Source organism: Hyla sarda, chromosome 1, assembly GCF_029499605.1.
Source record: "Hyla sarda isolate aHylSar1 chromosome 1, aHylSar1.hap1, whole genome shotgun sequence".
NCBI classification, from domain to species: Eukaryota; Metazoa; Chordata; class Amphibia; order Anura; family Hylidae; genus Hyla; species Hyla sarda.
Window position 1 is genome coordinate 258,136,454 of NC_079189.1, and position 19,928 is coordinate 258,156,381.

A 19,928-nucleotide genomic window follows, 5' to 3' on the forward strand; every position below is an offset into this window, starting at 1 on the left:
GCGGAAGGCAGCAATAGAGCAAAATATCAACGGCACCCGGGATTCCCAGCCAGTCTCCCATGCCAGTACTTACCGGGCCCTAAGCTGGGTAGCAGTCTGCGATCTGACGAGAGAAGGCGCGTTCAGCTTAGGATGGCCGTTGACATCTTTACGCCTTGTATACTGTGGATTTAAGCATCAATAAATATTTTTTTTAATCGGAGAGGAAGGCGGCAACAGATCAAAATGTCAATAGCACCTTGGATTGCCAGCCAGTCTCCCATGCCCGTACTTGCCGGGCAGCAGTCTGCGATCTGACAAGAACAGGCGCATTCAGCTTAGGATAGCCGTAGACGGCTTCAAACCCTGTATATTGTGGATTTAAGCATCAATAAATCCTTTTCGGAATCGGAGCAAAATGTCTACAGAGCTACAGAGCAAAATGTCAACAACACATGAGATTCCCAGCAAGTCTCCCATGCTGGTACTTACCGGGCCCTAAGCTGGGTAGCAGTCTGCGATCTGACGAAAGCAGGTGCGTTCAGCTTAGGATGGTCGTTGACAGCTTCACACTTTGTATACTGTGGATTTAAGCATCAATAAATAATTTTCGGAATCGGAGCAGAAACAGAGCAAAATGTCAACTGCACCCGGGATTCCCAGCCAGTCTCCCATGCTGGTACTTACCAGGCCTGAAGCTGGGTAGCAGTCTTTGATCTGACGAGAACAGTCGCATTCAGCTTAGGATGGCCGTAGACATCTTCACACCCTGTATACTGTGGATTTAAGCATCAATAAATCCTTTTCGGAATCGGAGCGTAAGGCGGCAACAGAGCAAAATGTCAACGACACCTGGGATTCCCAGCCAGTCTCCCATGCTGGTACTTACCGGGCCCTTAGCTGGGTAGCAGTCTGCGATCTGACGAGAGCAGGCGCGTTCAGCTTAGGATGTCCGTTGACAGCTTCACGCCCTTTATACTGTGCATTTAAGCATCAATAAATCCTTTTCCGAATCAGAGCGGAAGGCGGCAACAGATTAAAATGTCAACTGCACCCGGGATTCCCAGCCAGTCTCCCATGCTGGTACTCACTAGGCCCTAAGCTGGGTAGCAGTCTGCGACCTGACGAGAGCAGGCGCGTTCAGCTTAGGATGGCCGTTGACAGCTTCTCGCCTTTTATACTGTGCATTTAAGCATCAATAAATCCTTTTCGGAATCGGAAGGGAAGGCGGCAACAGAGCAAAATGTCAACTGCACCCGGGATTCCCAGCCAATCTCCCATGCCGGTACTTACTGGGCCCTAAGCTGGGTAGCAGTCTGCGATCTGACGAGAGCAGACGCGTTCAGCTTAGGATGGCCGTAGACATCTTCACACCCTGTATACTGTGGATTTAAGCATCAATAAATCCTTTTCGGAATCGGAGCGTAAGGCGGCAACAGAGCAAAATGTCAACGACACCTGGGATTCCCAGCCAGTCTCCCATGCTGGTACTTACCGGGCCCTAAGCTGGGTAGCAGTCTGCGATCTGACGAGAGCAGGCGCGTTCAGCTTAGGATGGCCGTTGACAGCTTCACGCCCTTTATACTATGGATTTAAGCATCAATAAATCCTTTTCCGAATCGGAGCGGAAGGCGGCAACAGATTAAAATGTCAACGGCACCCGGGATTCCCAGCCAGTCTCCCATGCTGGTACTTACCGGGCCCTAAGCTGGGTAGCAGTCTGCGATCTGACGAGAGCAGGCGTGCTCAGCTTAGGATGGCCGTTGACAGCTTCTCGCCTTTTATACTGTGCATTTAAGCATCAATATATCCTTTTCGGAATCGGAACGGAAGGCGGCAACAGAGCAAAATGTCAACGGCAGCCGGGATTCCCAGCCAGTGTCCCATGCCGGTACTTACCGGGCCCTAAGATCTGTACCAGTCTGCGATCTGACGAGAGCAGGCACGTTAAGCTTAGCATGGCCGTCGACAACTTCACACCTTGTATACTGTGGATTTAAGCATCAATAAATTCTTTTCGGAATCGGAGCGGAAGGCAGCAATAGAGCAAAATGTCAACGGCACCTGGGATTCCCAGGCAGTCTCCCATGCCAGTACTTACCGGGCCCTAAGCTGGGTAGCAGTCTGCGATCTGACGAGAGCAGGCGCGTTCAGCTTAGGATGGCCATTGACAGCTTCATGCTTTTTATACTGTGCATTTAAGCATCAATAAATCCTTTTCGGAATCGGAGAGGAAGACGGCAACAGAGCAAAATGTCAATAGCACCTTGGATTGCCAGCCAGTCTCCCATGCCCGTACTTGCCGGGCAGCAGTCTGCGATCTGACAAGAACAGGCACATTCAGCTTAGGACGGCCGTAGACGGCTTCACACCCTGTATACTGTGGATTTAAGCATCAATAAATCCTTTTCGGAATCGAAGCGGAAGGCGGCTACAGAGCAAAATGTCAACAACACCTGGGATTCCCCGCCAGTCTCCCATGCTGGTACTTACCGGGCCCTAAGCTGGGTAGCAGTCTGCGATCTGCCGAGAGCAGGCGCGTTCAGCTTAGGATGGCCGTTGACAGCTTCACGCTTGGTATACTGTGGATTTAAGCATCAATAAATAATTTTCGGAATCGGAGCAGAAACAGAGCAAAATGTCAACTGCACCCGGGATTCCCAGCCAGTCTCCCATGCTGGTACTTACCAGGCCCGAAGCTGGGAAGCAGTCTGCGATCTGACGAGAACAGGCGCATTCAGCTTAGGATTGCCGTAGACATCTTCACACCCTGTATACTGTGGATTTAAGCATCAATAAATCCTTTTCGGAATCGGAGCGTAAGGCGGCAACAGAGCAAAACGTCAACGACACCCGGGATTCCCAGCCAATCTCCCATGCTGGTACTTACGGTGCCCTAAGCTGGGTAGCAGTCTGCGATCTGACGAGAGCAGGCGTGTTCAGCTTAGGATGGCCGTTGACAGCTTCTTGCCCTTTATACTGTGCATTTAAGCATCAATAAATCCTTTTTGGAATCGGAACGGAAGGCGGCAACAGAGCAAAATGTCAACGGCAGTCGGGATTCCCAGCCAGTGTCCCATGCCGGTACTTACCGGGCCCTAAGATCTGTACCAGTCTGCGATCTGACGAGAGCAGGCAAGTTAAGCTTAGGATGGCCGTCGACAGCTTCACACCTTGTATACTGTGGATTTAAGCATCAATAAATTCTTTTCGGAATCGGAGCGGAAGGCAGCAATAGAGCAAAATGTCAACGGCACCTGGGATTCCCAGCCAGTCTCCCATGCTGATACTTACCGGGCCCTAAGCTGGGTAGCAGTCTGCGATCTGACGAAAGCAAGTGCGTTCAGCTTAGGATGGCCTTTGACAGCTTCTCACCCTTTATACTGTGGATTTAAGCATCAATAATATCTTTTCGGAATCGGAGCGGAAGGCAGCAATAGAGCAAAATGGCAACGGCACCCGGGATTCCCAGCCAGTCTCCCATGCCAGTACTTACCGGGCCCTAAGCTTGGTAGCAGTCTGCGATCTGACGAGAGCAGGCGCGTTCAGCTTCGGATGGCCATTGACAGCTTCATGCTTTTTATACTGTGCATTTAAGCATCAATAAATCCTTTTCGGAATCGGAGAGGAAGGCGGCAACAGAGCAAAATGTCAATAGCACCTTGGATTGCCAGCCAGTCTCCCATGCCCGTACTTGCCGGGCAGCAGTCTGCGATCTGACAAGAACAGGCACTTTCAGCTTAGGATAGCCGTAGACGGCTTCACACCCTGTATACTGTGGATTTAAGCATCAATAAATCCTTTTCGGAATCAGAGCGGAAGGCTGCTACAGAGCAAAATGTCAACAACACCTGGGAATCCCAGCCAGTCTCCCATGCTGGTACTTACCGGGCCCTAAGCTGGGTAGCAGTCTGCGATCTGACGAGAGCAGGCGCGTTCAGCTTAGGATGGCCGTTGACAGCTTCACACTTTGTATACTGTAGATTTAAGCATCAATAAATAATTTTCGGAATCGGAGCAGAAACAGAGCAAAATGTCAACTGCACCCAGGATTCCCAGCCAGACTCCCATGCTGGTACTTACCAGGCCCGAAGCTGGGTAGCAGTCTGCGATCTGACAAGAACAGGCGCATTCAGCTTAGGATGGCCGTAGACATCTTCACACCCTGTATACTGTGGATTTAAGAATCAATAAATCCTTTTCGGAATCAGAGCGGAAGGCGGCAACAGAGCAAAATGTCAACGACACCTGGGATTCCCAGCCAGTCTCCCATGCTGGTACTTACCGGGCCCTAAGCTGGATAGCAGTCTGCGATCTGACGAAAGCAGGCGCGTTCAGCTTAGGATGGCCGTTGACAGATTTTCGCCCTTTATACTGTGCATTTAAGCATCAATAAATCCTTTTCGGAATCGGAACGGAAGGCGGCAACAGAGCAAAATGTCAACGGCAGCCGGGATTCCCAGCCAGTGTCCCATGCCGGTACTTACCGGGCCCTAAGATCTGTACCAGTCTGCGATCTGACGAGAGCAGGCGCATTAAGCTTAGGATGGCCGTCGACAGCTTTACACCTTGTATACTGTGGATTTAAGCATCAATAAATTATTTTCGGAATCGGAGCGGAAGGCAGCAATAGAGCAAAATGTCAACGGCACTCGGGATTCCCAGCCAGTCTCCCATGCCAGTACTTACCGGGCCCTAAGCTGGGTAGCCGTCTGCGATCTGACAAGAGCAGGCGCGTTCAAATTAGGAAGGCCATTGACAGCTTCATGCTTTTTATACTGTGCATTTAAGCATCAATAAATCCTTTTCGGAATCGGAGCGTAAGGCGGCAACAGAGCAAAATGTCAACGACACCTGGGATTCCCAGCCAGTCTCCCATGCTGGTACTTACCAGGCCCTAAGCTGGGTAGCAGTCTGCGATCTGACGAGAGCAGGCGCGTTCAGCTTAGGATGGCCGTTGACAGCTTCACACTTTGTATACTGTGCATTTAAGCATCAATAAATAATTTTCGGAATCGGAGCAGAAACAGAGCAAAATGTCAACTGCACCCGGGATTCCCAGCCAGTCTCCCATGCTGGTACTTACCAGGCCCGAAGCTGGGTAGCAGTCTGCGATCTGACGAGAACAGGCGCATTCAGCTTAGGATGGCCGTAGACATCTTCATACCCTGTATACTGTGGATTTAAGCATCAATAAAACGTTTTCGGAATCGGAGCGGCAACAGAGCAAAATGTCAACGACACCTGGGATTCCCTGCCAGTCTCCCATGCTGGTACTTACCGGGCCCTAAGCTGGGTAGCAGTCTGCAATCTGACGAGAGCAGGCGCGTTCAGCTTAGGATGGCCGTTGACAGCTTCTCGCCCATTATACTGTGCATTTAAGCATCAATAAATCCTTTTCGGAATCGGAACGGAAGGCGGCAACAGAGCAAAATGTCAACGGCAGCCGGGATTCCCAGCCAGTGTCCCATGCCGGTACTTACCGGGCCCAAACATCTGTACCAGTCTGCGATCTGACGAGAGCAGGCGCGTTAAGCTTAGGATGGCCGTCAACAGCTTCACACCTTGTATACTGTGGATTTAAGCATCAATAAATTCTTTTCGGAATCGGAGCGGAAGGCAGCAATAGAGCAAAATGTCAACGGCACCTGGGATTCCCAGCCAGTCTCCCATGCCAGTACTTACCGGGCCCTAAGCTGGGTAGCAGTCTGCGATCTGACGAGAGCAGGCGCATTCAGCTTAGGATGGCCATTGACAGCTTCATGCTTTTTATACTGTGCATTTAAGCATCAATAAATCCTTTTCGGAATCGGAGAGGAAGGCGGCAACAGAGCAAAATGTCAATAGCACCTCGGATTGCCAGCCAGTCTCCCATGTTGGTACTTACCGGGCCCTAAGCTGGGTAGCAGTTTGCGATCTGACGAGAGCAGGCACATTCAGCTTAGGATAGCCGTAGACGGCTTCACACCCTGTATACTGTGGATTTAAGCATCAATAAATCCTTTTCGGAATCGAAGCGGAAGGCGGTTACAGAGCAAAATGTCAACAGCACCAGGGATTCCCAGCCAGTCTCCCATGTCAATACTTACCGGGCCCTAAGCTGGGTAGCAGTCTGCGATCTGACAAGAGCAGGCGCGTACAGCTTAGGATGGCCATTGACAGCTTCATGCTTTTTATACTGTGCATTTAAGCATCAATAAATCCTTTTCGGAATAGGAGCGGAAGGCGGCTACAGAGCAAAATGTCAACAACACCTGGGATTCCCAGCCAGTCTCCCATGCTGGTACTTACCGGGCCCTAAGCTGGGTAGCAGTCTGCGATCTGACGAGAGCAGGCGCGTTCAGCTTAGGATGGCCGCTGACAGTTTCACGCCCTTTATACTGTGCATTTAAGCATCAATAAATCATTTTCCGAATCGGAGCGGAAGGCGGCAACAGAGCAAAATGTCAACTGCACCCGGGATTCCCAGCCAGTCTCCCATGCCGGTACTTACTGGGCCCTAAGCTGGGTAGCAGTCTGCGATCTGACGAGAGCAGGCACGTTCAGCTTAGGATGGCCGTTGACATCTTCACGCCTTGTATATTGTGGATTTCAGCATCAATAAATATTTTTATTAATCGGAGAAGAAGGCGGCAACAGAGCAAAATGTGAATGGCACCTTGGATTGCCAGCCAGTCTCCCATGCCGGTATCCACCGGGCAGCAGTCTGCGATCTGAGGAGAGCAGGCACGTTCAGGCTTAGGACGGCCGTTGACAGCTTCACACCCTGTATATTGTGGATTTAAGCATCAATAGATCCTTTTCCGAATTGGATCGGAAGGCGGCAACAGATTAAAATGTCAACAACACCTGGGATTCCCCGCCAGTCTCCCATGCTGGTACTTACCGGGCCCTAAGCTGGGTAGCAGTCTGCGATCTGACGAGAGCAGGCGCGTTCAGCTTAGGATGGCCGTTGACAGCTTCACGCTTTGTATACTGTGGATTTAAGCATCAATAAATAATTTTCGGAATCGGAGCAGAAACAGAGCAAAATGTCAACTGCACCCGGGATTCCCAGCCAGTCTCCCATGCTGGTACTTACCAGGCCCGAAGCTGGGAAGCAGTCTGCGATCTGACGAGAACAGGCGCATTCAGCTTAGGATTGCCGTAGACATCTTCACACCCTGTATACTGTGGATTTAAGCATCAATAAATCCTTTTCGGAATCGGAGCGTAAGGCGGCAACAGAGCAAAATGTCAACGACACCTGGGATTCCCAGCCAATCTCCCATGCTGGTACTTACCGTGCCCTAAGCTGGGTAGCAGTCTGCGATCTGACGAGAGCAGGCGTGTTCAGCTTAGGATGGCCGTTGACAGCTTCTTGCCCTTTATACTGTGCATTTAAGCATCAATAAATCCTTTTTGGAATCGGAACGGAAGGCGGCAACAGAGCAAAATGTCAACGGCAGCCGGGATTCCCAGCCAGTGTCCCATGCCGGTACTTACCGGGCCCTAAGATCTGTACCAGTCTGCGATCTGACGAGAGCAGGCACGTTAAGCTTAGGATGGCCGTCGACAGCTTCACACCTTGTATACTGTGGATTTAAGCATCAATAAATTCTTTTCGGAATCGGAGCGGAAGGCAGCAATAGAGCAAAATGTCAACGGCACCTGGGATTCCCAGCCAGTCTCCCATGCTGATACTTACCGGGCCCTAAGCTGGGTAGCAGTCTGCGATCTGACGAGAGCAAGTGCGTTCAGCTTAGGATGGCCTTTGACAGCTTCTCACCCTTTATACTGTGGATTTAAGCATCAATAAATCCTTTTCGGAATCGGAGAGGAAGGCGGCAACAGAGCAAAATGTCAATAGCACCTTGGATTGCCAGCCAGTCTCCCATGCCCGTACTTGCCGGGCAGCAGTCTGCGATCTGACAAGAACAGGCACTTTCAGCTTAGGATGGCCGTAGACATCTTCATACCCTGTATACTGTGGATTTAAGCATCTATAAAACCTTTTCGGAATCGGAGCGGAAGGCGGCAACAGAGCAAAATGTCAACAACACCTGGGATTCCCAGCCAGTCTCCCATGCTGGTACTTACCAGGCCCGAAGCTGGGTAGCAGTCTGCGATCTGACGAGAACAGGCGCATTCAGCTTAGGATGGCCGTAGACATCTTCATACCCTGTATACTGTGGATTTAAGCATCAATAAAACCTTTTCGGAATCGGAGCGGAAGGCGGCTACAGAGCAAAATGTCAACAACACCTGGGATTCCCAACCAGTCTCCCATGCTGGTACCTACCGGGACCTAAGCTGGGTAGCAGTCTGCAATCTGACGAGAGCAGACACGTTCAGCTTAGGATGGCCGTTGACATCTTCACGCCTTGTATATTGTGAATTTAAGCATCAATAAATATTTTTATTAATCGGAGAGGAAGGCGGCAACAGAGCAAAATGTCAATGGCACCTTGGATTGCCAGCCAGTCTCCCATGCCGGTAACTGCCGGGCAGCAGTCTGCGATCTGAGGAGAGCAGGCATGTTAGGGCTTAGGATGGCCGTTGACAGCTTCACACCCTGTATATTGTGGATTTAAGCATCAATAAATCCTTTTCCGAATCGGAGCGGAAGGTGGCAACAGATTAAAATGACAACTGCACCCGGGATTCCCAGCCAGTCTCCCATGCTGGTACTTACCGGGCCCTAAGCTGGGTAGCAGTCTGCGATCTGACGAGAGCAGGCGCGTTCAGCTTAGGATGGCCGTTGACAGCTTCACACTTTGTATACTGTGCATTTAAGCATCAATAAATCCTTTTCGGAATCGGAGCAGAAACAGAGCAAAATGTCGACGGCAGCCTGGATTCCCAGCAAGTCTCCCATGCTGGTACTTAACAGGCCCAAAGCTGGGTAGCAGTCTGCGATCTGACGAGAGCAGGCTCGTTCAGCTTAGGATGGCCGTTGACAGCTTCTCGCCCTTTATACTGTGCATTTAAGCATCAATAAATCCTTTTCGGAATCGGAGCGGAAGGCAGCAATAGAGCAAAATGTCAATGGCGCCCGGGATTCCCAGCCAGTCTCCCATGCCAGTACTTACCGGGCCCTAAGCTGGGTAGCCGTCTGCGATCTGACGAGAGCAGGCACGTTCAGCTTAGGATGGCCATTGACAGCTTCATGCTTTTTATACTGTGCATTTAAGCATCAATAAATCCTTTTCGGAATCGGAACGGAAGGCGGCAACAGAGCAAAATGTCAACTGCACCCGGGATTCCCAGCCAGTCTCCCATGCCGGTAGTTACTGGGCCCTAAGCTGGGTAGCAGTCTGTGATCTGACGAGAGCTGGCGCGTTCACATCTTCACATCTTGACATCTTCACGCCTTGTATATTGTGGATTTAAGCATCAATAAATATTTTTATTAATCGGAGAGGAAGGCGGCAACAGAGCAAAATGTCAATGGCACCTTGGATTGCCAGCCAGTCTCCCATGCCGGTAACTGCCGGGCAGCAGTCTGCGATCTGAGGAGAGCAGGCACGTTCAGGCTTAGGATGGCCGTAGACATCTTCACACCCTGTATACTGTGGATTTAAGCATCAATAAATCCTTTTCGGAATCGGAGCGTAAGGCGGCAACAGAGCAAAATGTCAACGACACCTGGGATTCCCAGCCAGTCTCCCATGCTGGTACTTACCAGGCCCTAAGCTGGGTAGCAGTCTGCGATCTGACGAGAGCAGGCGCGTTCAGCTTAGGATGGCCGTTGACAGCTTCACACTTTGTATACTGTGCATTTAAGCATCAATAAATAATTTTCGGAATCGGAGCAGAAACAGAGCAAAATGTCAACTGCACCCGGGATTCTCAGCCAGTCTCCCATGCTGGTACTTACCAGGCCCGAAGCTGGGTAGCAGTCTGCGATCTGACGAGAACAGGCGCATTCAGCTTAGGATGGCCGTAGACATCTTCATACCCTGTATACTGTGGATTTAAGCATCAATAAAACCTTTTCGGAATCGGAGCGGCAACAGAGCAAAATGTCAACGACACCTGGGATTCCCAGCCAGTCTCCCATGCTGGTACTTACCGGGCCCAAAGCTGGGTAGCAGTCTGCGATCTGACGAGAGCAGGCGCGTTCAGCTTAGGATGGCCGTTGCCAGCTTCTCGCCCATTATACTGTGCATTTAAGCATCAATAAATCCTTTTCGGAATCGGAACGGAAGGCGGCAACAGAGCAAAATGTCAACGGCAGCCGGGATTCCCAGCCAGTGTCCCATGCCGGTACTTACCGGGCCCTAACATCTGTACCAGTCTGCGATCTGACGAGAGCAGGCGCGTTAAGCTTAGGATGGCCGTCAACAGCTTCACACCTTGTATACTGTGGATTTAAGCATCAATAAATTCTTTTCGGAATCGGAGCGGAAGGCAGCAATAGAGCAAAATGTCAACGGCACCTGGGATTCCCAGCCAGTTTCCCATGCCAGTACTTACCGGGCCCTAAGCTGGGTAGCAGTCTGCGATCTGACGAGAGGAGGCGCATTCAGCTTAGGATGGCCATTGACAGCTTCATGCTTTTTATACTGTGCATTTAAGCATCAATAAATCCATTTCGGAATCGGAGAGGAAGGCGGCAACAGAGCAAAATGTCAATAGCACCTCGGATTGCCAGCCAGTCTCCCATGGTGGTACTTACCGGGCCCTAAGCTGGGTAGCAGTTTGCGATCTGACGAGAGCAGGCACATTCAGCTTAGGATAGCCGTAGACGGCTTCACACCCTGTATACTGTGGATTTAAGCATCAATAAATCCTTTTCGGAATCGAAGCGGAAGGCGGTTACAGAGCAAAATGTCAACAGCACCAGGGATTCCCAGCCAGTCTCCCATGCCAATACTTACCGGGCCCTAAGCTGGGTAGCAGTCTGCGATCTGACAAGAGCAGGCGCGTACAGCTTAGGATGGCCATTGACAGCTTCATGCTTTTTATACTGTGCATTTAAGCATCAATAAATCCTTTTCGGAATAGGAGCGGAAGGCGGCTACAGAGCAAAATGTCAACAACACCTGGGATTCCCAGCCAGTCTCCCATGCTGGTACTTACCGGGCCCTAAGCTGGGTAGCAGTCTGCGATCTGACGAGAGCAGGCGCGTTCAGCTTACGATGGCCGATGACAGTTTCACGCCCTTTATACTGTGCATTTAAGCATCAATAAATCATTTTCCGAATCGGAGCGGAAGGCGGCAACAGAGCAAAATGTCAACTGCACCCGGGATTCCCAGCCAGTCTCCCATGCCGGTACTTACTGGGCCCTAAGCTGGGTAGCAGTCTGCGATCTGACGAGAGCAGGCACGTTCAGCTTAGGATGGCCGTTGACATCTTCACGCCTTGTATATTGTGGATTTCAGCATCAATAAATATTTTTATTAATCGGAGAAGAAGGCGGCAACAGAGCAAAATGTGAATGGCACCTTGGATTGCCAGCCAGTCTCCCATGCCGGTATCCACCGGGCAGCAGTCTGCGATCTGAGGAGAGCAGGCACGTTCAGGCTTAGGACGGCCGTTGACAGCTTCACATCCTGTATATTGTGGATTTAAGCATCAATAGATCCTTTTCCGAATTGGATCGGAAGGCGGCAACAGATTAAAATGTCAACAACACCTGGGATTCCCCGCCAGTCTCCCATGCTGGTACTTACCGGGCCCTAAGCTGGGTAGCAGTCTGCGATCTGACGAGAGCAGGCGCGTTCAGCTTAGGATGGCCGTTGACAGCTTCACGCTTTGTATACTGTGGATTTAAGCATCAATAAATAATTTTCGGAATCGGAGCAGAAACAGAGCAAAATGTCAACTGCACCCAGGATTCCCAGCCAGTCTCCCATGCTGGTACTTACCAGGCCCGAAGCTGGGAAGCAGTCTGCGATCTGACGAGAACAGGCGCATTCAGCTTAGGATTGCCGTAGACATCTTCACACCCTGTATACTGTGGACTTAAGCATCAATAAATCCTTTTCGGAATCGGAGCGTAAGGCGGCAACAGAGCAAAATGTCAACGACACCTGGGATTCCCAGCCAATCTCCCATGCTGGTACTTACCGTGCCCTAAGCTGGGTAGCAGTCTGCGATCTGACGAGAGCAGGCGTGTTCAGCTTAGGATGGCCGTTGACAGCTTCTTGCCCTTTATACTGTGCATTTAAGCATCAATAAATCCTTTTTGGAATCGGAACGGAAGGCGGCAACAGAGCAAAATGTCAACGGCAGCCGGGATTCCGAGCTAGTGTCCCATGCCGGTACTTACCGGGCCCTAAGATCTGTACCAGTCTGCGATCTGACGAGAGCAGGCACGTTAAGCTTAGGATGGCCGTCGACAGCTTCACACCTTGTATACTGTGGATTTAAGCATCAATAAATTCTTTTCGGAATCGGAGCGGAAGGCAGCAATAGAGCAAAATGTCAACGGCACCTGGGATTCCCAGCCAGTCTCCCATGCTGATACTTACCGGGCCCTAAGCTGGGTAGCAGTCTGCGATCTGACGAGAGCAAGTGCGTTCAGCTTAGGATGGCCTTTGACAGCTTCTCACCCTTTATACTGTGGATTTAAGCATCAATAATATCTTTTCGGAATCGGAGCGGAAGGCAGCAATAGAGCAAAATGGCAACGGCACCCGGGATTCCCAGCCAGTCTCCCATGCCAGTACTTACCGGGCCCTAAGCTTGGTAGCAGTCTGCGATCTGACGAGAGCAGGCGCGTTCAGCTTAGGATGGCCATTGACAGCTTCATGCTTTTTATACTGTGCATTTAAGCATCAATAAATCCTTTTCGGAATCGGAGAGGAAGGCGGCAACAGAGCAAAATGTCAATAGCACCTTGGATTGCCAGCCAGTCTCCCATGCCCGTACTTGCCGGGCAGCAGTCTGCGATCTGACAAGAACAGGCACTTTCAGCTTAGGATAGCCGTAGACGGCTTCACACCCTGTATACTGTGGATTTAAGCATCAATAAATCCTTTTCGGAATCAGAGCGGAAGGCGGCTACAGAGCAAAATGTCAACAACACCTGGGATTCCCAGCCAGTCTCCCATGCTGGTACTTACCGGGCCCTAAGCTGGGTAGCAGTCTGCGATCTGACAAGAGCAGGCGCGTTCAGCTTAGGATGGCCGTTGACAGCTTCACACTTTGTATACTGTGGATTTAAGCATCAATAAATAATTTTCGGAATCGGAGCAGAAACAGAGCAAAATGTCAACTGCACCCGGGATTCCCAGCCAGTCTCCCATGCTGGTACTTACCAGGCCCGAAGCTGGGTAGCAGTCTGCGATCTGACGAGAACAGGCGCATTCAGCTTAGGATGGCCGTAGACATCTTCATACCCTGTATACTGTGGATTTAAGCATCAATAAAACCTTTTCGGAATCGGAGCGGAAGGCGGCAACAGAGCAAAATGTCAACAACACCTGGGATTCCAAGCCAGTCTCCCATGCTGGTACTTACCGGGCCCTAAGCTGGGTAGCAGTCTGCGATCTGACGAGAGCAGGCGCATTCAGCTTAGGATGGCCGTTGACAGCTTCTCGTCCATTATACTGTGCATTTAAGCATCAATAAATCCTTTTCGGAATCGGAACGGAAGGCGGCAACAAAGCAAAATGTCAACGGCAGCCGGGATTCCCAGCCAGTGTCCCATGCCGGTACTTACCGGGCCCTAACATCTGTACCAGTCTGCGATCTGACGAGAGCAGGCGCGTTAAGCTTAGGATGGCCGTCAACAGCTTCACACCTTGTATACTGTGGATTTAAGCATCAATAAATTCTTTTCGGAATCGGAGCGGAAGGCAGCAATAGAGCAAAATGTCAACGGCACCTGGGATTCCCAGCCAGTCTCCCATGCCAGTACTTACCGGGCCCTAAGCTGGGTAGCAGTCTGCAATCTGACGAGAGCAGGCGCATTCAGCTTAGGATGGCCATTGACAGCTTCATGCTTTTTATACTGTGCATTTAAGCATCAATAAATCCTTTTCGGAATCGGAGAGGAAGGCGGCAACAGAGCAAAATGTCAATAGCACCTCGGATTGCCAGCCAGTCTCCCATGCTGGTACTTACCGGGCCCTAAGCTGGGTAGCAGTTTGCGATCTGACGAGAGCAGGCACATTCAGCTTAGGACAGCCGTAGACGGCTTCACACCCTGTATACTGTGGATTTAAGCATCAATAAATCCTTTTCGGAATCGAAGCGGAAGGCGGTTACAGAGCAAAATGTCAACAGCACCAGGGATTCCCAGCCAGTCTCCCATGCCAATACTTACCGGGCCCTAAGCTGGGTAGCAGTCTGCGATCTGACAAGAGCAGGCGCGTACAGCTTAGGATGGCCATTGACAGCTTCATGCTTTTTATACTGTGCATTTAAGCATCAATAAATCCTTTTCGGAATAGGAGCGGAAGGCGGCTACAGAGCAAAATGTCAACAACACCTGGGATTCCCAGCCAGTCTCCCATGCTGGTACTTACCGGGCCCTAAGCTGGGTAGCAGTCTGCGATCTGACGAGAGCAGGCGCGTTCAGCTTAGGATGGCCGATGACAGTTTCACGCCCTTTATACTGTGCATTTAAGCATCAATAAATCATTTTCCGAATCGGAGCGGAAGGCGGCAACAGAGCAAAATGTCAACTGCACCCGGGATTCCCAGCCAGTCTCCCATGTCGGTACTTACTGGGCCCTAAGCTGGGTAGCAGTCTGCGATCTGACGAGAGCAGGCACGTTCAGCTTAGGATGGCCGTTGACATCTTCACGCCTTGTATATTGTGGATTTCAGCATCAATAAATATTTTTATTAATCGGAGAAGAAGGCGGCAACAGAGCAAAATGTGAATGGCACCTTGGATTGCCAGCCAGTCTCCCATGCCGGTATCCACCGCGCAGCAGTCTGCGATCTGAGGAGAGCAGGCACGTTCAGGCTTAGGACGGCCGTTGACAGCTTCACACCCTGTATATTGTGGATTTAAGCATCAATAGATCCTTTTCCGAATTGGATCGGAAGGCGGCAACAGATTAAAATGTCAACTGCACCCAAAATTCCCAGCCAGTCTCCCATGCTGGTACTTACCAGGCCCTAAGCTGGGTAGCAGTCTGCGATCTGACGAGAGCAGGCGCGTTCAGCTTAGGATGGCCGTTGACATCTTCACGCCTTGTATATTGTGGATTTAAGCATCAATAAATATTTTTATTAATCGGAGAGGAAGGCGGCAACAGAGCAAAATGTCAATGGCACCTTGGATTGCCAGCCAGTCTCCCATGCCAGTAACTGCCGGGCAGCAGTCTGCGATCTGAGGAGAGCAGGCACGTTCAGGCTTAGGATGGCCGTTGACAGCTTCACACCCTGTATATTGTGGATTTAAGCATCAATAGATCCTTTTCTGAATCGAAGCGGAAGGCGGCAACAGATTAAAATGTCAACTGCACCCGGGATTCCCAGCCAGTCTCCCATGCTGGTACTTACCAGGCCCTAAGCTGGGTAGCAGTCTGCGATCTGACGAGAGCAGGCACGTTCAGCTTAAGATGGCCGTTGACAGCTTCACACTTTTTATACTGTGGATTTAAGCATCAATAAATAATTTTCGGAATCGGAGCAGAAACAGAGCAAAATGTCAACTGCACCCGGGATTCCCAGCCAGTCTCCCATGCTGGTACTTACCAGGCCCGAAGCTGGGTAGCAGTCTGCGATCTGACGAGAACAGGCGCATTCAGCTTAGGATGGCCGTAGACATCTTCACACCCTGTATACTGTGGATTTAAGCATCAATAAATCCTTTTCGGAATCGGAGCGTAAGGCGGCAACAGAGCAAAATGTCAACGACACCTGGGATTCCCAGCCAGTCTCCCATGCTGGTACTTACCGGGCACTAAGCTGGGTAGCAGTCTGCGATCTGACGAGAGCAGGCGTGTTCAGCTTAGGATGGCCGTTGACAGCTTCTCGCCCTTTATACTGTGCATTTAAGCATCAATATATCCTTTTCGGAATCGGAACGGAAGGCGGCAACAGAGCAAAATGTCAACGGCAGCCGGGATTCCCAGCCAGTGTCCCATGCCGGTACTTACCGGGCCCTAAGATCTGTACCAGTCTGCGATCTGACGAGAGCAGGCACGTTAAGCTTAGCATGGCCGTCGGCAACTTCACACCTTGTATACTGTGGATTTAAGCATCAATAAATTCTTTTCGGAATTGGAGCGTAAGGCAGCAATAGAGCAAAATGTCAACGGCACCCGGGATTCCCAGCCAGTCTCCCATGCCAGTACTTACCGGTCCCTAAGCTGGGTAGCAATCTGCGATCTGACGAGAGCAAGTGCGTTCAGCTTAGGATGGCCTTTGACAGCTTCTTGCCCTTTATACTGTGGATTTAAGCATCAATAATATCTTTTCGGAATCGGAGCGGAAGGCAGCAATAGAGCAAAATGGCAACGGCACCCGGGATTCCCAGCCAGTCTCCCATGCCAGTACTTACCGGGCCCTAAGCTGGGTAGCAGTCTGCGATCTGACGAGAGCAGGCGCGTTCAGCTTAGGATGGCCATTGACAGCTTCATGCTTTTTATACTGTGCATTTAAGCATCAATAAATCCTTTTCGGAATCGGAGAGGAAGGCGGCAACAGAGCAAAATGTCAATAGCACCTTGGATTGCCAGCTAGTCTCCCATGCCCGTACTTGCCGGGCAGCAGTCTGCGATCTGACAAGAACAGGCACTTTCAGCTTAGGATAGCCGTAGACGGCTTCACACCCTGTATACTGTGGATTTAAGCATCAATAAATCCTTTTCGGAATCAGAGCGGAAGGCGGCTACAGAGCAAAATGTCAACAACACCTGGGATTCCCAACCAGTCTCCCATGCTGGTACCTACCGGGCCCTAAGCTGGGTAGCAGTCTGCAATCTGACGAGAGCAGACACGTTCAGCTTAGGATGGCCGTTGACATCTTCACGCCTTGTATATTGTGGATTTAAGCATCAATAAATATTTTTATTAATCGGAGAGGAAGGCGGCAACAGAGCAAAATGTCAATGGCACCTTGGATTGCCAGCCAGTCTCCCATGCCGGTAACTGCCGGGCAGCAGTCTGCGATCTGAGGAGAGCAGGCATGTTAGGGCTTAGGATGGCCGTTGACAGCTTCACACCCTGTATATTGTGGATTTAAGCATCAATAAATCCTTTTCCGAATCGGAGCGGAAGGTGGCAACAGATTAAAATGACAACTGCACCCGGGATTCCCAGCCAGTCTCCCATGCTGGTACTTACCGGGCCCTAAGCTGGGTAGCAGTCTGCGATCTGACGAGAGCAGGCGCGTTCAGCTTAGGATGGCCGTTGACAGCTTCACACTTTGTATACTGTGCATTTAAGCATCAATAAATCCTTTTCGGAATCGGAGCAGAAACAGAGCAAAATGTCGACGGCAGCCTGGATTCCCAGCAAGTCTCCCATGCTGGTACTTAACAGGCCCAAAGCTGGGTAGCAGTCTGCGATCTGACGAGAGCAGGCTCGTTCAGCTTAGGATGGCCGTTTACAGCTTCTCGCCCTTTATACTGTGCATTTAAGCATCAATAAATCCTTTTCGGAATCGGAGGGGAAGGCAGCAATAGAGCAAAATGTCAATGGCGCCCGGGATTCCCAGCCAGTCTCCCATGCCAGTACTTACCGGGCCCTAAGCTGGGTAGCCGTCTGCGATCTGACGAGAGCAGGCACGTTCAGCTTAGGATGGCCGTTGACAGCTTCATGCTTTTTATACTGTGCATTTAAGCATCAATAAATCCTTTTCGGAATCGGAACGGAAGGCGGCAACAGAGCAAAATGTCAACTGCACCCGGGATTCCCAGCCAGTCTCCCATGCCGGTACTTACTGGGCCCTAAGCTGGGTAGCAGTCTGCGATCTGACGAGAGCTGGCGCGTTCACATCTTCACATCTTGACATCTTCACGCCTTGTATATTGTGGATTTAAGCATCAATAAATATTTTTATTAATCGGAGAGGAAGGCGGCAACAGAGCAAAATGTCAATGGCACCTTGGATTGCCAGCCAGTCTCCCATGCCGGTAACTGCCGGGCAGCAGTCTGCGATCTGAGGAGAGCAGGCACGTTCAGGCTTAGGATGGCAGTTGACAGCTTCACACCCTGTATATTGTGGATTTAAGCATCAATAAATCCTTTACGGAATTGGAGCGGAAGGCGGCAACAGAGCAAAATGTCAACGACACCTGGGATTCCCAGTCAGTCTCCCATGCTGGTACTTACCGGGCCCTAAGCTGGGTAGCAGTCAGCGATCTGACGAGAGCAGGCGCTTTCAGCTTAGGTTGGCCGTTGACATCTTCTCGTCCTTTATACTGTGCATTTAAGCATCAATAAATCCTTTTCGGAATCGGAACGGAACGGAAGGCGGCAACAGAGCAAAATGTCAACGGCAGCCGGGATTCCCAGCCAGTGTCCCATGCCGGTACGTACCGGGCCCTAAGATCTGTACCAGTCTGCGATCTGACGAGAGCAGGCGCGTTAAGCTTAGGATGGCCGTCGACAGCTTCACACCTTGTATACTGTGGATTTAAGCATCAATAAATTCTTTTCGGAATCGGAGCGGAAGGCAGCAATAGAGCAAAATGTCAACGGCACCTGGGATTCCCAGCCAGACTCCCATGCCAGTACTTACCGGGCCCTAAGCTGGGTAGCAGCCTGCGATCTGACGAGAGCATGCGCGTTCAGCTTAGGATGGCCATTGACAGCTTCATGCTTTTTATACTGTGCATTTAAGCATCAATAAATCCTTTTCGGAATCGGAGAGAAGGCGGCAACAGAGCAAAATGTCAATAGCACCTTGGATTACCAGCCAGTCTCCCATGCCCGTACTTGCCGGGCAGCAGTCTGCGATCTGACGAGAACAGGCACATTCAGCTTAGGATAGCCGTAGACGTCTTCACACCCTGTATACTGTGGATTTAAGCATCAATAAATTATTTTCGGAATCGGAGCGGAAGGCAGCAATAGAGCAAAATGTCAACGGCACCTGGGATTCCCAGCCAGACTCCCATGCCAGTACTTACCGGGCCCTAAGCTGGGTAGCAGTCTGCGATCTGACGAGAGCAGGCGCGTTCAGCTTAGGATGGCCATTGACAGCTTCATGCTTTTTATACCGTGCATTTAAGCATCAATAAATCCTTTTCGGAATCGGAACGGAAGGCGGCAACAGAGCAAAATGTCAACTGCACCCGGGATTCCCAGCCAGTCTCCCATGCCGGTACTTACTGGGCCCTAAGCAGGGTAGCAGTCTGCGATCTGACGAGAGCAGGCGCGTTCTGCTTAGGATGGACATTGACATCTTCATGCCTTGTATATTGTGGATTTAAGCATCAATAAATATTTTTATTAATCGGAGAGGAAGGCGGCAACAGAGCAAAATGTTAATGGCACCTTGGATTGCCAGCCAGTCTCCCACGCCGGTATCTGCCGGGCAGCAGTCTGCGATCTGAGGAAAGCAGACACGTTCAGCTTAGGATGGCCGTTGACAGCTTCACACCCTGTATATTGTGAATTTAAGCATCAATAAATCCTTTTCGGAATCGAAGCGGAAGGCGGCTACAGAGCAAAATGTCAACAACACCTGGGATTCCCAGCCAGTCTCCCATGCTGGTACTTACCGGGCCCTAAGCTGGGTAGCAGTCTGCGATTTGACGAGAGCAGGCGCGTTCAGCTTAGGATGGCCGTTGACAGCTTCACACTTTGTATACTGTTGATTTAAGCATCAATAAATAATTTTCGGAATCGGAGCAGAAACAGAGCAAAATGTCAACTGCACCCGGGATTCCCAGCCAGTCTCCCAAGCTGGTACTTACCAGGCCCGAAGCTGGGTAGCAGTCTGCGATCTGACGAGAACAGGCGCATTCAGCTTAGGATGGCCGTAGACATCTTCACACCCTGTATACTGTGGATTTAAGCATCAATAAATCCTTTTCGGAATCGGAGCGT

General features: G+C 50.7%; 16 pseudogenes; all 16 read right to left on the reverse strand.

The window, feature by feature from the left end:
- Positions 1–1,425: 1,425 nt before the first annotated feature.
- LOC130313794 (5S ribosomal RNA) lies at positions 1,426–1,545 on the reverse strand (annotated as a pseudogene).
- Positions 1,546–1,627: 82 nt separating this feature from the next.
- Positions 1,628–1,747, reverse strand: LOC130328299 (5S ribosomal RNA; annotated as a pseudogene).
- A 284-nt stretch (positions 1,748–2,031) lies between these two features.
- Positions 2,032–2,151, reverse strand: LOC130319446 (5S ribosomal RNA; annotated as a pseudogene).
- A 2,064-nt stretch (positions 2,152–4,215) lies between these two features.
- Positions 4,216–4,335, reverse strand: LOC130346660 (5S ribosomal RNA; annotated as a pseudogene).
- Positions 4,336–4,821: 486 nt separating this feature from the next.
- LOC130352192 (5S ribosomal RNA) lies at positions 4,822–4,941 on the reverse strand (annotated as a pseudogene).
- A 674-nt stretch (positions 4,942–5,615) lies between these two features.
- LOC130324520 (5S ribosomal RNA) lies at positions 5,616–5,735 on the reverse strand (annotated as a pseudogene).
- A 486-nt stretch (positions 5,736–6,221) lies between these two features.
- Positions 6,222–6,341, reverse strand: LOC130335511 (5S ribosomal RNA; annotated as a pseudogene).
- Positions 6,342–6,816: 475 nt separating this feature from the next.
- Positions 6,817–6,936, reverse strand: LOC130352461 (5S ribosomal RNA; annotated as a pseudogene).
- Positions 6,937–9,594: 2,658 nt separating this feature from the next.
- On the reverse strand, positions 9,595–9,714 carry LOC130352204 (5S ribosomal RNA; annotated as a pseudogene).
- Positions 9,715–9,984: 270 nt separating this feature from the next.
- LOC130347274 (5S ribosomal RNA) lies at positions 9,985–10,104 on the reverse strand (annotated as a pseudogene).
- A 1,485-nt stretch (positions 10,105–11,589) lies between these two features.
- Positions 11,590–11,709, reverse strand: LOC130352462 (5S ribosomal RNA; annotated as a pseudogene).
- A 1,672-nt stretch (positions 11,710–13,381) lies between these two features.
- On the reverse strand, positions 13,382–13,501 carry LOC130352186 (5S ribosomal RNA; annotated as a pseudogene).
- Positions 13,502–13,785: 284 nt separating this feature from the next.
- On the reverse strand, positions 13,786–13,905 carry LOC130332085 (5S ribosomal RNA; annotated as a pseudogene).
- Positions 13,906–14,391: 486 nt separating this feature from the next.
- Positions 14,392–14,511, reverse strand: LOC130352716 (5S ribosomal RNA; annotated as a pseudogene).
- Positions 14,512–16,382: 1,871 nt separating this feature from the next.
- Positions 16,383–16,502, reverse strand: LOC130336235 (5S ribosomal RNA; annotated as a pseudogene).
- A 2,455-nt stretch (positions 16,503–18,957) lies between these two features.
- LOC130324682 (5S ribosomal RNA) lies at positions 18,958–19,077 on the reverse strand (annotated as a pseudogene).
- Positions 19,078–19,928: the final 851 nt, after the last annotated feature.